Consider the following 13,794-nt stretch of genomic DNA (forward strand, 5'->3'; position numbering starts at 1 on the left):
ATAACCTTTTAAGAAAAAACAGGCCAAACAGTGCCTGAGGAAGCATGAGGATTCATTTGTACCCAGTCTTCTGAAAAGATGTGGCTAGACTCATGTGGATGAGATTGTATCAGTAGGAAAATACTGTGTTAGTGCTATCTAGTGTGGGTCTCCAAAAAGGGAAAAACAAGATGTAAGAGGTGTTCCTTTACATTTGAAGTCCTAAGTGAAGAATTAAGATTTATCTTAATTAAGACAGCTCTAATTTGGGGAGTGGTGAAAATCTAAAATGTAGTAGTCTGATAGGCACAAGAACAGGTGCCCATTTTTTCAAGGAGAGCATCTGTCAGAGCTTGTGCTGGCTTACTGTCAGGCTACTCTTGGAGTGCAAACAGACAACTTGAAAAGTTTCTAGAACTAAAAAATTGTTTAGATTTATCAATGGAACTCACTAGGATGATGTTACTGTAAGCAATTTATTTTTGGTTTTTTCCCCTCAGTTGAGCGGTCTTATTGTAAAACTTGAGAGATTCTTTTAAGCAAAGTATTAGGGTCCATTAAGTATGTCTTGCTTAGCAGCTTTGAGAGCAAATACAGGTGAGAAAGAATTTTTTTTTTTTTGTTTCCTCCTAAACACCGAATCCTTTCAGAAGGAAATTAGATACTTTATATCCTAAATTTCAGATCTGTAAAAGCTGATCAACACCGTGGTTAGACCCTTTAATTCTTAATGCCCTATTTCATATGCTTCTGTAAACTAGGAAGGGAAAGTGGTTGTTACTAGGAGGGTATAAACTCCTAGAAATCCAAAACTAGCTGAGGAGTAAAGCTTAATTTGTTTTCTTGAATAAGGAATGTTACTTACTTTATTTTGCGGACTTTGTTTTGCCCTCTCCTTAGGGACCTCTCATTCACCACGTTTTTGACAGTTGGTTATAAAGTCATAAGAGGTTCTTTTTTTTCCTCTTTTGATTCATTGTTGGGTCAGGTTGAAGAGGGTTATATGTAATTGTATTCCCTTATTGACTTCTAGTAAAGACACTTACTACAGAATTTTGCTGGGTGTTTTTAAATAGCTATTTTTAAGGGGAGTGAGAGAAATCAGTCATGAAAGCAAGTAAGAGCAGATATTTCCATGGTTTCTTCTTTCAAGTAAAACTCATATTTAAGGAAAACACAATTTCCATGTTTTTGCATGAGATTTAAGAATTTTAGTATTGTTTAGTGAGAAGAAGCTTAAGCAGCTGCTTAACTGACAACAAATACAGGAGAAAGACATATTTGTGTGTAAGCATAGCAGGAAAAAAAAAAGGAATCATAAGTTTCATTAACCAGAAAGAGAACTGTATTATAGTCATGATAAAATAGGGTAGAACCCAGAAACAGAGTTGAAGGGGGGAAATTTCAAAACTTGCCACGGGTTAATGGGGATTGTGGTTAGTTCTCTTGAAGTTTTCAAGTCAATTTTGGATCTCGTGCTATAGTGTGGTGGTTACTGGGAGCAGCGTTTTGGTAGAAATTATGCAGGAGGTTGGGCTGGATGGTCAAGTTATGGCCTTTTTAGGCCGTACAAAATCTGTTTAGTAATCACAGAGTAGTGGCACTTGAGAGTCTATTTCATCAGTTAACTGAAGTAAGCCTGTCAAAAACACTTTATTCACTTGGACTATAGTTGCATCCATGAATTACAAAGGAGGAAAGTGGGGGTGAGGTAGAAAAGGTTTTCTGGGTTTGGTTTTGTTTGTTTTACAGACAGTAAAGTTGAGAATCTACAGTTTGGTGGTTGCAGTGGATTCAGTCACATTGGTAGCTCATACTGATAAAGGTGGACAAAGATGTGTGCCATGTTTCCAGGTTGGTGAGTCAGGTAGTCCCAGGCAGCAAGAATTACTTCAAGAGCAACAGGGTTGATCTTTTGCCCCTGTGCCCTTTCACACTGGAGTGTGCGTTAGTGGCATCTAACTGGGGCAGTGGGGCAGACGTGGGTGCTGTGTGGGAGTAGTACTTCCCTTGGCAGAGCATGTGTAAGTACAACGGAGACAAAGAGCTGCACCAAAAAAAGTCGGCTGAAAGTGTAGTATTTCCAGGAGACATGGGGATTAAAAAGCTAAGAGCTCCCTCCTCCTCAGGTTCCACCAGTGGTTCAGGGAATTAGCTAATTGTAAATGCCACCTAAGATAGAGTGGGAGAAGTGGGAAGGCAGAAAATGTTTTTAAGCAAACTGAAAATGAAAGGCTAGAAGCAATGAACTAGGGTCATCTTCAGACTCGCCCAAAAGAAGGAAAAGTCTTTAACAAATAAGGTCGAAGAGTACAAAATTGTAAGACAGAAGTGTGTCAGGGGAATGGTTGGAGAGAGGAGATAGAATGAAAACACAGGTTACTATATAGCCTGCTAACCTGTGACTTTAGATCTAGTCTGTCAGCTGGAAGTCTAAGGCATTTGTACAATAGTCCTCTTTAAGGCATTAATTTTATGAAAGGAGCAGCAAATGTTGTATTACGTCTTTGCAGTTGAAAAAACGCTGTTGCTGTTTGCCAAGGTGAGTTGGGGGCTGGGAAGGAAATTGAGTGCAGAGGTAAGTATTTCTGAATCGTCCGGGGGAATAAGGGAAGCATCCTTAGATTCACATTACTAATACTTGATGTTCAAAAGCCACAAAGGATATCTCTCAAAATCTTGAAAAAAGTAGTTTGTGTTCTTATCGTTAAATTAAGGCATGCTCCAGAGTGTTTTTTTGCACTTGCCAAAAAGAAACTAGATAAACTCTTAAAATTGCAGTCTTCATAGAGTCATTATTTCTGGACGTGGTATGCTAATGTATTAAAATATCCATTAATACTTTGTTAAAAGCTCATGCCGTTCTAAGAAGAATCTGCATTTTGTATATGAGAATTTTTTCTAACCAGGTTGAAGCAGCTGCTTGTGGCATAAGGACAATAGAACAGTTGGAACAAATGGTCTTGTTAAATTTAGAGATAAATGAAACTAATTTTTGAGCTGTGAGAAGGCAGGGAGCATTAAGAACTTTCAGGATACAAAGTTAATTTAATTCACCATAACTAGTCTATGGTGAACCAACGTAGTTCTCCAACGTAGTTCTCTGGAGTATGTGCTGGCCTCCGTTTTCAAGGGGGAAGGGTACACTGTGTAGAAACTGCAGGCTGTAGTTGTATTCACTGTATTAGAGGAAGTAGTGACAGTGTCTGGGATATAGTAACTAGCAAAGACCAGAATGAAAAGGCAGACAGATTATCATTTCACCTAGCAGTTTATGGTGAGTTGATAATCACTTAGGAGACTGCCCTGGAGCAGGGTTTAAAACATCTTTCACAGAGCTTTTTCAGCAAGTGTCCTGCCACTCCTCAGTTTGTGCCCTGCAAGTAAAGCCCTTGCAGAGCTGGCAGCTGACATGCCTGTGAGTCTTGCGTGTGGTGTTTGTGATCTCTAAGCTCTGTGTGTTCACTCTTTTGTCTCTTCACAGGTCACTCTTCTGGATAGCCTTGCTCTATTAAGGTGGGGCTTGTAGCTGTATTTATTTTGCTTGTTTTTAACTTTCCTCCTGCAGGCAGCGTGGTGAAGATGGAATAACAGATGTGTCCCCTTTTCCCTGGTTTCTTACGTGATTTCTCTTCTCTCTCCAGTCTTTCAAGGCCTTAGATGTGATGAGGGCCAGTTTACCTGGTAGCTGTAGGCTTCTAAACAGAGAGTGTAGCGAAACAAGGCAAGGCTTCAATCCAAAAACATTTACATTGGATGCAGTGCGAAGTGTGCTATGTGTAAAGGAAAAGTTTTCTTCTTGTGGTAGTCCAGTCCTCTAGTTCAAGCAAAATGTGATTTAGGAAACTGTTTTTGACAGCTAATCTGCCAGAGCTCACACCTCCATGACGGGGTGATGAGAGGAGCTGTGTAACCTTCTTGTTATGGAAGCAGAACTGTTTCTGCTGCATGTCACTTCTTCCCACAGAGTGGGGAAAAACGCAGGCGCCTAAACAGAGAGGGTTATCTCTCTTGCCACATACCATGGCTCTAAAAGATTCGTTCTTCTTTCAGCTGCTGGTTGAGAAAGCACTTTTTCTTTGCCTTTTCTTTCTTTCAGAAAGATGATAGAAGAATACAAGACACTATTGGGTCTTTCATACAAAATAACTAGTCTGGTTGCCCAACGCTTAGTTCCAGAAAACTTAGTATGAGGAAATGAAGTGGTACAATGACAAATGTCTGGGCAGGCATCTCGCTCTTCTTTTTCCTGAATAGATAAGGCGTTTAATTTAGCTGGCAAGCCTCCAAAGCAGAAAATACTCTGCAGCTGTCAGCCTCTAGGGCTTCTGGAAAGACTTTGTGATTGATCTTCATATTGATCTCTTTCTTAAAAACAGATAAACCCTGTCTGTACTGATCTGACAGGAGGTGGTTTCAGGGATAGCAGAGGGAGTTTGTCCTGAGTGGGTATAAATGCTGTTACTTGGCCACTGTGGCCTCTTCCTGGCTCTTCTGTACATTGTGGTTATGCTGATCATTTAACACAACCAAAATAATTTGGTAATATGAAGTCCAGAACCTGAACTAAGGCATTTGGAAGCTAAGGCTGCCTGCATTTCTATAACAGTATGAGTTTCAACTTCTCTTCTTCCTGCCAGCTCCTCCAGAGAGGTATTTGTCTGAGGCGAAATTTCCATTGTTTGATTTTAGTGTCATCTAGCATGAGCTAAAATCCTACGACCCAGTTCACTGGGCACCATTTCAATGCAACGAACACAGTCTGTCCCGCAAAGCATTTGTGGTCACCGCAGTTGTATTTATGTGATTAGGAACAAGTGGAAGAAAAAAACACGTACTTCATCAACAATGGTTTTACTTTTAGCTAGAAAATTTTGATGAGATAGGAGAATTCTGAAGCTTCTATTGAGAGCCCAAGTTTTGTCTGAATCCATCTCCAAAATAGATGTAAATGATAGGAGAGTGAGCTTTTTGCATTTCAGCTCAGCTTTTATTTCTTCTCATTCCCTTGGGGCTCAAATATAAATCGCAAGCATCTGGAATTTTGTTTCCTTGCATTGTCTTGGGCGGGGGGAGGAATCTGATAAGTCACTCTTGCTCTTAAAAGTTCTTCAGAAATCCTGAAGGGATGTATTGCTTTAAGAAATGCAGTTATTCGTTTTTTGGTTTTGCAGTTTGGGGATTGTTTTTTTACTTTTTTTTGTGGCATCATTTTTCTTAGAAAAGATGGTGATGGATGAGGATGTATTGTACTGTTAAGAGGAAAAAGTGACCTTCGTCTCTGGACGGACCATCACTGCAGTGAGGAATAAGGTGAATTGGTAGTGATGGTAGATGCGTACCATCCTGTGTCCAGTCTAGGTGGGATGGTGCAGTAATTTTAGTCTGGCACTCAGTAAATGAAGACTTATAACTCAAAAGCCATTACCTTGGTACAAGTAAATTATCATGCATCTGCTATCTCACTGTTGAAGTGCTGGTAAGTTAGTGTCTAAGAAGTCCAGTACTTCCGTAGATACCTAGACCACTGTACAATTTATAAGAGTGTCTAACTAGTATTTTTCATGGAAGTTACATTTAATCGTGGATTTTCCAGTTAAATACTTAATTCTATTTTTTTTTTCCACTGATAGTGGTCAGAAGTTTCCCCCCTGCCCCACACAAATTCCTTCTTGGCCAACTCAGTTTCCAATAAGATGATGTTGTCATGCTATTTCTCTAAATGAAACTGTGGTAATTAAAAAACAAATTTCGAGTAATTCTTTTTGGTGTTAGGACCACTAGCAAGAAGTGGGAATACATAATATATTACAAGATTGCTCATTCATTAAAAAAAAAAAAAAGAAAAACACTATCTTTCAGTTAAAGCTTAGCTCCTGCGTACAAGTTAGTAAAAAGAAATGCCTTACAAAAGACTTGTTCAGAAGCTTAACAACGGTGTCTGCAAGAGCAGACCAAGCAGCGTCAAAACTGAGTGAAGGAGTTAAAGATAGCATGTCTTTCTGAACCTCTTCCCATTCATCATTGGCAAAGGAGAGGTTGCTAGATCTAAAGTCATCACTCTGAGACACGTTGGGTATGTGTGAGTGAGACATTTGTGTTTCTAGAGTGCGTCAGTTTTGTGTTTATACTTGTGTTCAGAGGCTGTTCTTGCTCGGTAAAATGGCAGTTGGTGAATGCTGGGTTAATGACTGATCTCAGAGCCTTGTGCCAGCAGGTTATTTGCCTTTGTAGCAGCTGGCCTTCCAGTGCCAGATTACAGGTCTGAACAGGCATCCTCATGGAGGGCTACCACAGATTGATGTACTGTTTCCTGTGTCGTAAGAGCCCACCTCCACTTTATTATGATGACTAAAGGTCACTAAGATGGTTGAATGTTGAAATAAAAATCCAGTTCTTACTTAAATACTACATGGAAGAGTTATTTAAATGCCTTTCTTTTTTTTTTTCCAAAATGACTCCATTTCAAAATTTGAAGTGAGCTTATGGCAACTGGTTCTAAATTGTGTTTGCTATAAACTGAAGATCATTTATCAAAGAAAAAATAAGCTGCCTTACCAAATTCTTTTCAAATATTGAAGAGTTAAAAAAAATTGTCCTGCTCTTTAATGCCAGCAGAAATAGGGAGGAGTCATCTTTTGCCTTTTGGAGAGCAAATCAAGTTGTACAAAGGCACCAGGCATGTCAAGTGTTATTGTTTTATAGGTGTACTATTATATAGGTTTCATGAAGGCCAGTGCGTATTACCTTAGCTTCTAGCAGTGTTGGAGGTGGGGCAAGTTGGATGAAAATTGCAAAGCTAATTACATTAAATATTTTCATAAGGTGAGATCTAAATTTCCTCTTGTATTCTGCTGTGCAAACAAAATATATACATAGAATCATAGAATCGTTAAGGCTGGAAAAGGCCCTTAAGATCATCAAGTCCAACCATTAACCTATCACTGCCAAGCCCACCACTAAACCATGTCCTCGAGCACCACGTCTGCCCGTCTTTTAAATACCTCCAGGGTTGGAGACTCAACCACTTCCCTGGGCAGCCTGTTCCAATGCTTGACCACCCTTTCGGTGAAGAAGTTTTTCCTAATATCCAACCTAAACTTCCCCTGGCACAGCTTGAGGCAGTTTCCTCTCTTCCCATCGCTTGTTACCTGGCAGAAGAGACCGACCTCCACCTCACTACAACCTCCTTTCAGGTAGTTGTAGAGTGCAATAAAGTCTCCCCTCAGCCTCCTCTTCTCCAAACTAAACAACCCCAGCTCCCTCAGCCACTCCTCATGAGACTTGTTCTCTACATGAGGCAGGTTTGGCCTTCTTGCTTATACCAGCTGACTGTGAAGAACGCTTTCTTAGGAAAATAACCAATTTATATGCTTGTTAAAAGATTTGAAGTAAATTATTAAAAATTATGCAGCTGCTTATTTAGATCATGATTTAAAGTAGAATTACTTGAAACATCATAGAAATCCTTAGAAACATCAGCTGTAGTCAATATTTAGGATCAGATTTTAATTTAATTGCAGGATAAATATATGCCTTGTCTTTAATGTTCTTTGGCACGCGTAACAAAATAAGGAATTCCTGTAAAAGGTGGGGAATTCTTAGCCATTTTCTGTTTACATATCATTGAGTCATGTCTGGACCTGCAAAAAGTCCCACAGAGTTTACTGGTCATAATTACGTGTGCCAGTTGTCCTTTTTATATACATATAAAACAACACAGAAGCACCACCTGTAGTGCTGAAAAGGAAGGAAATGGAAAATTAGCAGGTGGGAAAAATGAGCTGAACATGCTTTCAAGAGCAGCAGTTACAGGACTAGGTGGACTAGGTGTGCCCTTTGGGAAAGAAGGCAACATAGCCAAAGGCATAAGGCAGAGGAAGAGCTCTGAGAAAGAAGAGTCAAGAAGCCCACTGCTACCGCTGTCCTGTGACTTACGAAGGAGCGGTAGGGATAAGTATGGGAAGGAAGAAAAATCAGCCCTTGTGGTAAAGGCAGGTGTTTATCCTAGCCTACGTAACGGATAACCAACCCCTGCACAGGCTCATAGCAGTGGAGGGAGGAAGGAAGGGTAGAGCTGGTGACATCAAAGAATAACTCAGCCTACCACAACAGCAAGGAGTTCATGAATGCCAGGGAAATGGGGAGACTGTGAGCTGCATAGGCAGGAGTTAAATGAGCAGAGCCTTGCAAAAATCACAAATTAAAAACGTACTCACCTCATTCTCTAGTAGGTGAATCTGGTGTATTAAAATTATGAATATGAATATTGAAAGCAGAATAAGCATGTGTTGAGCTCTGTGAATGTGAAAAGAAGTGTTTGTACTTCCTTCAGGTATGCAAAAAGTAGTAGTGCCTTGTAGGCAAAGGCCGTATTTTTTAAAAATTGATGTGACAGTTATGGTTATATCAGCCAACTTTCATGAACCTTTCCTTGGGGAAATAATGAATGTGTACAAATGTGAAACAAGATTAAGAGTAGATATTGAAATCTGCTTTTTTTAAATCATAATTTAAAATTGATTATTTGAAGCACTTTAAAGCGATGTCTTCCGTGGTGCATGGGGGCATACTACAATTCATTGTAGTCCTAGTCTATGAGATGCTAATTTAATTACAGGCTCAACTTTTGCCATAGCTGTAGTGTTCCTTAGTATATTTGCCATACTAGAAGTCCCCTTGTAAAGCGGGGGATTTTAACAAACACTTGAGTAGATAGCAACAAATAACCCAAAACCCACATTAACTTGAGCCACTTTTAGCCTTCCAGCCATAATTAGGCATGTCACTCTGAAGTATGTGGATGTATTTGTTGGTGTATGCAGAACACAAGGCTTGCGTATACAAGAAAGGAAGGGAATGGAAAACTGCAGTCATGAGGAGGGATGGGGAAGTAGTCTTGCAATATATGGGTTTCGGGAAGGCAGTTGATGGGAGTTGGCATGGCTACAGCAAGGTGAATGTTTGTGATGAATAGGCCAGGTAGCAAGGGTGTGCTGTGAAACTGAAGCTGGGCTCCCGCTGCAGCCAGGGAGGGCGTGGGCTTCCTGGCAGTGGGCAAGAGCGGCTTTGGCCCAGTGGGGAGACTGGTGATGGTGAGACAAACTTTTCTGTCTCTCAATGGAGAGCTCAGACTTCTTACAAGATTTCAAAAGCTAACTCGTTTCAGCTTCGTGTATGCATCAGCAGGTTTCTAGCCACAACATATTATGCAAGATTATCCTGCATGGATAATTTAGCCCATGTCATGAGTGGGAAACTTTATGCTTGAACTTTCTCTCCCATGAGGAATAATGGTAGAGTCTCAGCATGTATACGATCTGATAGTGGTTCAAAAAAAAGAACACTTAGGTTTTCATGCACTTGTATTTTATTGAAAAGTCAAAATATTTCTGCCACAAAGCAGACTCATGCCTTGGGAAAAAATAGCTTAAGTGGAAAAAAAAAATCAGTTAAACAGTTGCAACAAAAAATGTTGTTCACCTATTACCAGGTCATAATAAAGGAAAAAGGACACTGGGGCAGAACTGGATGACAGAAGAGACAAAAAGGCATGGGAGTGGCAGAAGGGAAGAAAGCTGTATGAAAAGAGAACAGACTCAAGGGCAGAAACTGAAGGTGACTATAGATACCAGGTGAGGAGATATTTAAAAAGCTAACCTAAATGAGCATAATTACTGGCACAGATGTGCTGAGTAGGGGACATAGGCAGCCAACAATGGCAAAGGTTATAGGCAGATTATGTGAAATAAAGCTTAAGAATCCAAGAACGTAAGACTAAGGATAGTTTCTCTTATAGAAGGTGATGTGTCTTCAGCAGAATGGATGAGAGTATCTAGGCTGCAGATGCTATACACATTAGGGAAGAGAAAATACAGAAATTGACTGTTCTGCCATGCTCTGGAGTAGCGATCACTGATCGTCTTTGGTCTGAGGGCCAAAAACACTTTGCAGGTAACATCTTCCTATGTGCTCAACCAACGCTGTGGAGATAGTGGCAGCCTCCCTTGGTAGCAAGCAGACTTGGAGGTTTGTGGGCAATACCTCAGACTCATCTGGCGAAGTCCTTTGCGCTCATTTTTGGCGCGATAGCTTTTCAGCATGTGGTTGGTTTAGCTTCTCCAAACTCAGAATGAGAAATACAAGAGCAGGCTGAAAGGCAGAAGTGTAAACCATTTAAAACTGTTCCCCTGGGCAGACAGCAGAACTTCCCACCACCTGCTCCGTTTCCCCTCTGGGGGGTATTTCAGTGTGCAGTGATAAGTATACAGGTTTGCTTCATTTTCCGTCACAGTAGCTGGAAGGCTTGGATTGTTGTAAGAGAGGAGACCAAGTAGCAGCCTGCCTCTTCCAAGCAGAAAACAAATGGGGCATCCAAGTTGCACATGCTTTCTTGCTTAGGGTGGATGGTAAAGTTACACTGCCATTATCTATATTTAGAAAAATAAATCCTTGTAAACATTCCTGTTGCCAATATTCTGTTGTAAATATTTCAGAGGAAAAACATTTCTCTTTTTGAGGTAGGTGTTGGCAGCAGCTGTAGTGCATTTAACATTCTGGCACTTTCCCGGTTTAATTAAATGAACATAGCTGGAAATGACCGTAGCCATCATGTGATGAGGTTCTCTTATGCAAATCATTTCCCATCTTACCTGGTTACCTTCCTCTTCTGTATTCATTTTTTATTTCTTATCGTGCACACAGGAAGAGAAGGTGATGGTTCTATTCAATGCTAAAAATACATGAAAAATTCTTTGGGTATAAAGTCTTAGTAGGTTTGAGTTAATATGTGCCTTTTATGAGATTTTTTTTTTTTTTTTTTTCATTTCTAGTTCACCTTTATGGTTAAGGAAGAAAGCCAGTTGGGTGAGGCAGCTGCCATTTTAAGAGGCATAGCTGAGATGCACTCAGTGATGTGATTTTCCTTTGTTATTTTTCAGTTTTCAACAAAGATATCCTAGCATCAACAGAGTCATTCTTGGGGAGAGGTGGGGGGAGATGGTAGTCCTTTGTTAAGAGAAGCATGAGAAGACCTTGAGTGTAAATTTGAGAAATAACCGTCTTAAAATCAGTGAAATTAAAATTGTTTCAGGGAGTAAAAAGCTTTAAAATGGTTAGAACAAGTAACAAGATTTTTTTGGATGAGAGCTTTAACCATTTATCATTAGAGAGACTATGTCTTTTGATTACAAACCAGTGGGGTTTTTTTCTGGGTTACCATTAAAACATTCTGTTCACATGGTTGCTACCTATATATGGTTATGCTAAGTCAGAAAATTGACTTGTCAGTAAAGCAAGGCCTTTCATTTCTTTTTCCTCCAGCAAAACCAAAGCAATACAACTTTTGGAAAAAATAGTTCAATCGTGTTCAGTGTATAATTTCCGTCTGTAAAAAAAAGCCGAACTAATTCAACTAGAAGCATACATAGTGATACATCTTAAAACACATTATAGGGAAAATAATGTTATTTCCTTTTTTGCTTTCAGACTCCACACATGCATCCCTTTTTGCCCCATCTTTCCCAGACATTTCAGTAGGACCTGGGATTCTAAAAAAAAGAAACAAACAAATGCAAAACAGCAGCAACAGAAAAAACCACCAAAAACAAATAGAGAAATTGGCTTGGAGTCAACTTGGTAGAAAAAGCCTCACTGACTTTAACAAGACCAAAATTTAGGATATTGTAATTCCCTAGGTTTTCACAGGCTTAAATACATAGAACAATTAAAGCCTTCAAGATTTAAGTAATATTTGATTCAAGATTTTAAAAGTGGAATTAGGCATATATCGTTTTTTACTTTCTTAATTATCGGAGCCATGCTGAGAATCTCTAACTGCTTATATCTAGACTCCCTCTGCGATGATAATTATTATCCTATATGCGCAATGTCATCATGTATACGTGAGCTTGCCTAGAACTTTCTCAAAGTGTAATGGTGATAAAATACCATAGTCACTAAGTGAGATATGTATTTGCTTATCTGCTACCACTATTCAGACAGCCTAATTGAATGTTGCATAAAAATGACTCTCCTACCTATCCTTTCTGTGCCTTATCGACATTTCAGATCTTCTGCAAGCCTTAGCAAGTAGGCTGACTAGCCCATGAAATTTCCCAGCTGTTTTACATGATCAGTTTAGGTTGTTTTTTTGTTTGGCTGATTTTTTTGCCTTGGAAAAGATCATGTCTACTTGTTCTCCACTGTCTGTGCAGATATTTGGTATATGCAGTGAGATTGTCACTGCTCAAAATCTCTTACTGCGTATTTTGAAAGAAAAGATGTAACAAAACCAGCAGAAAACTGCCTTGTTTCTGTCCTTTTTAGTCACCAGTAAGGAGATAATTGCAAGGGCTGCATGCTGTGCTAGACCTTCAGCATGACTTGCCTGCCTGTACCTTTCCTTCTTGTGTTTTTGTTGTTGCTGCCAGTGAATTACCATCTAACCTGCTTTTCTTCTATTTAATTAATAAAATTTGACTTAATAGGTGGAAAATATTTGTAAAGTCACATGCCCTATCTAAAAATCTCATTTTCTTCCCCATGCCCCCTCTCATCCTTAGCTTTGCTGTCAGGTAGTACAGGAGTTAGGGAGTGACTACCGCATCTTTACAAGAGGATCACTTAGCCTAGAAAACTGAGACTTTCCACCTTGAGCTCTTGGTGTAGGTTAACACCCTATACAGAAAAGTCATTTGCCATGTTGTTAAAATCAAGTGAGTGCTTTCCTGGGCAAGACTGGACAGAAATGCAGCCAAAGGTTTTCCTGAATTGGAGTGGCATGGGCTGTGCCATGTAGCTGGCACAAATGCAAGTTTGAAATTCTTTGGTAATAAATTGACCTTGGTCTGCTAAAATGGAAAGCTGCTGATGAAATGGAAAAGATTATTTCAGGGAAGCCAGGCTGAAGAGATTCTGCTGTTACCAGCTTAGATTTCATTCTGTGCTCAAAGCTATATGGGCCACATTTTCTTCTCCATTTAGAGTTCATCCAAAGCAATGTAATATTTCTGTTTGTACACCGAAGCTGTAAATTTGATTCCTTTCTTTTCCTGTTCTTTCCTTTTGTGATATAAAATGCTTATTCTCAGTTGATTTTAATTGAAGAAAACAAGTACTAAAATGTACTGCAGAGATGTTTCCGTGTCAAAAAGTCCTTCCTATAATGCTTCTAGTTTACATAACTAGTTCTAGTTTATATATTTTATGTAAATAGTTCTTTTTATAAAACACTTAACTGACAAAATCTACTTTGATAATAGTAATAATTGTTCCCCTTTTAGAGGGGAGTATAGAACTTCTCTGCAAATTAAAGGATTGATTCTGTGATAAGCAGCAAAAATGTTGATTTTAAAAGTACAAGATCAGGGCTCACATCCATATGTTTCAACGATTCAAAAGCCTGATACAAAAACAACATCGACGTTCTGTTGTCCCATTCATTTTTCTCTGCATCATTGACTGAACTGTAAAAGTACTTTCTGAGAAGTTTTAGCAGTGATGTGAACTAAAAACCTTACTACAGCCTGAACGATTGAGGTGTGCCAATGGTGAGGTAGGGCTGGTCATAAAGCACTTTGAAGATAATACTAATGAAGATAATAATAATCTGTAGCAAGTGTTATTAGTGATTTGATCCTAGAGCCTTGCTAATGTCAGCCTTGGCAAAAAAAGACTGTCAGGCATTAGCAATCTTCACAATATTTGGATATTGCTAGGTAGGAATGTAGAAATAAGCTTTTTGGGCTAAAATTGGTAGATAAAGGGGTGACCCGATTTGGAAGGCTACTGATCCAGTGCAAGAAACAAGCCAAA

This window comes from Platalea leucorodia (genome assembly GCF_965183815.1).
Source record: "Platalea leucorodia genome assembly, chromosome: 4".
Taxonomy (NCBI): Eukaryota; Metazoa; Chordata; class Aves; order Pelecaniformes; family Threskiornithidae; genus Platalea; species Platalea leucorodia.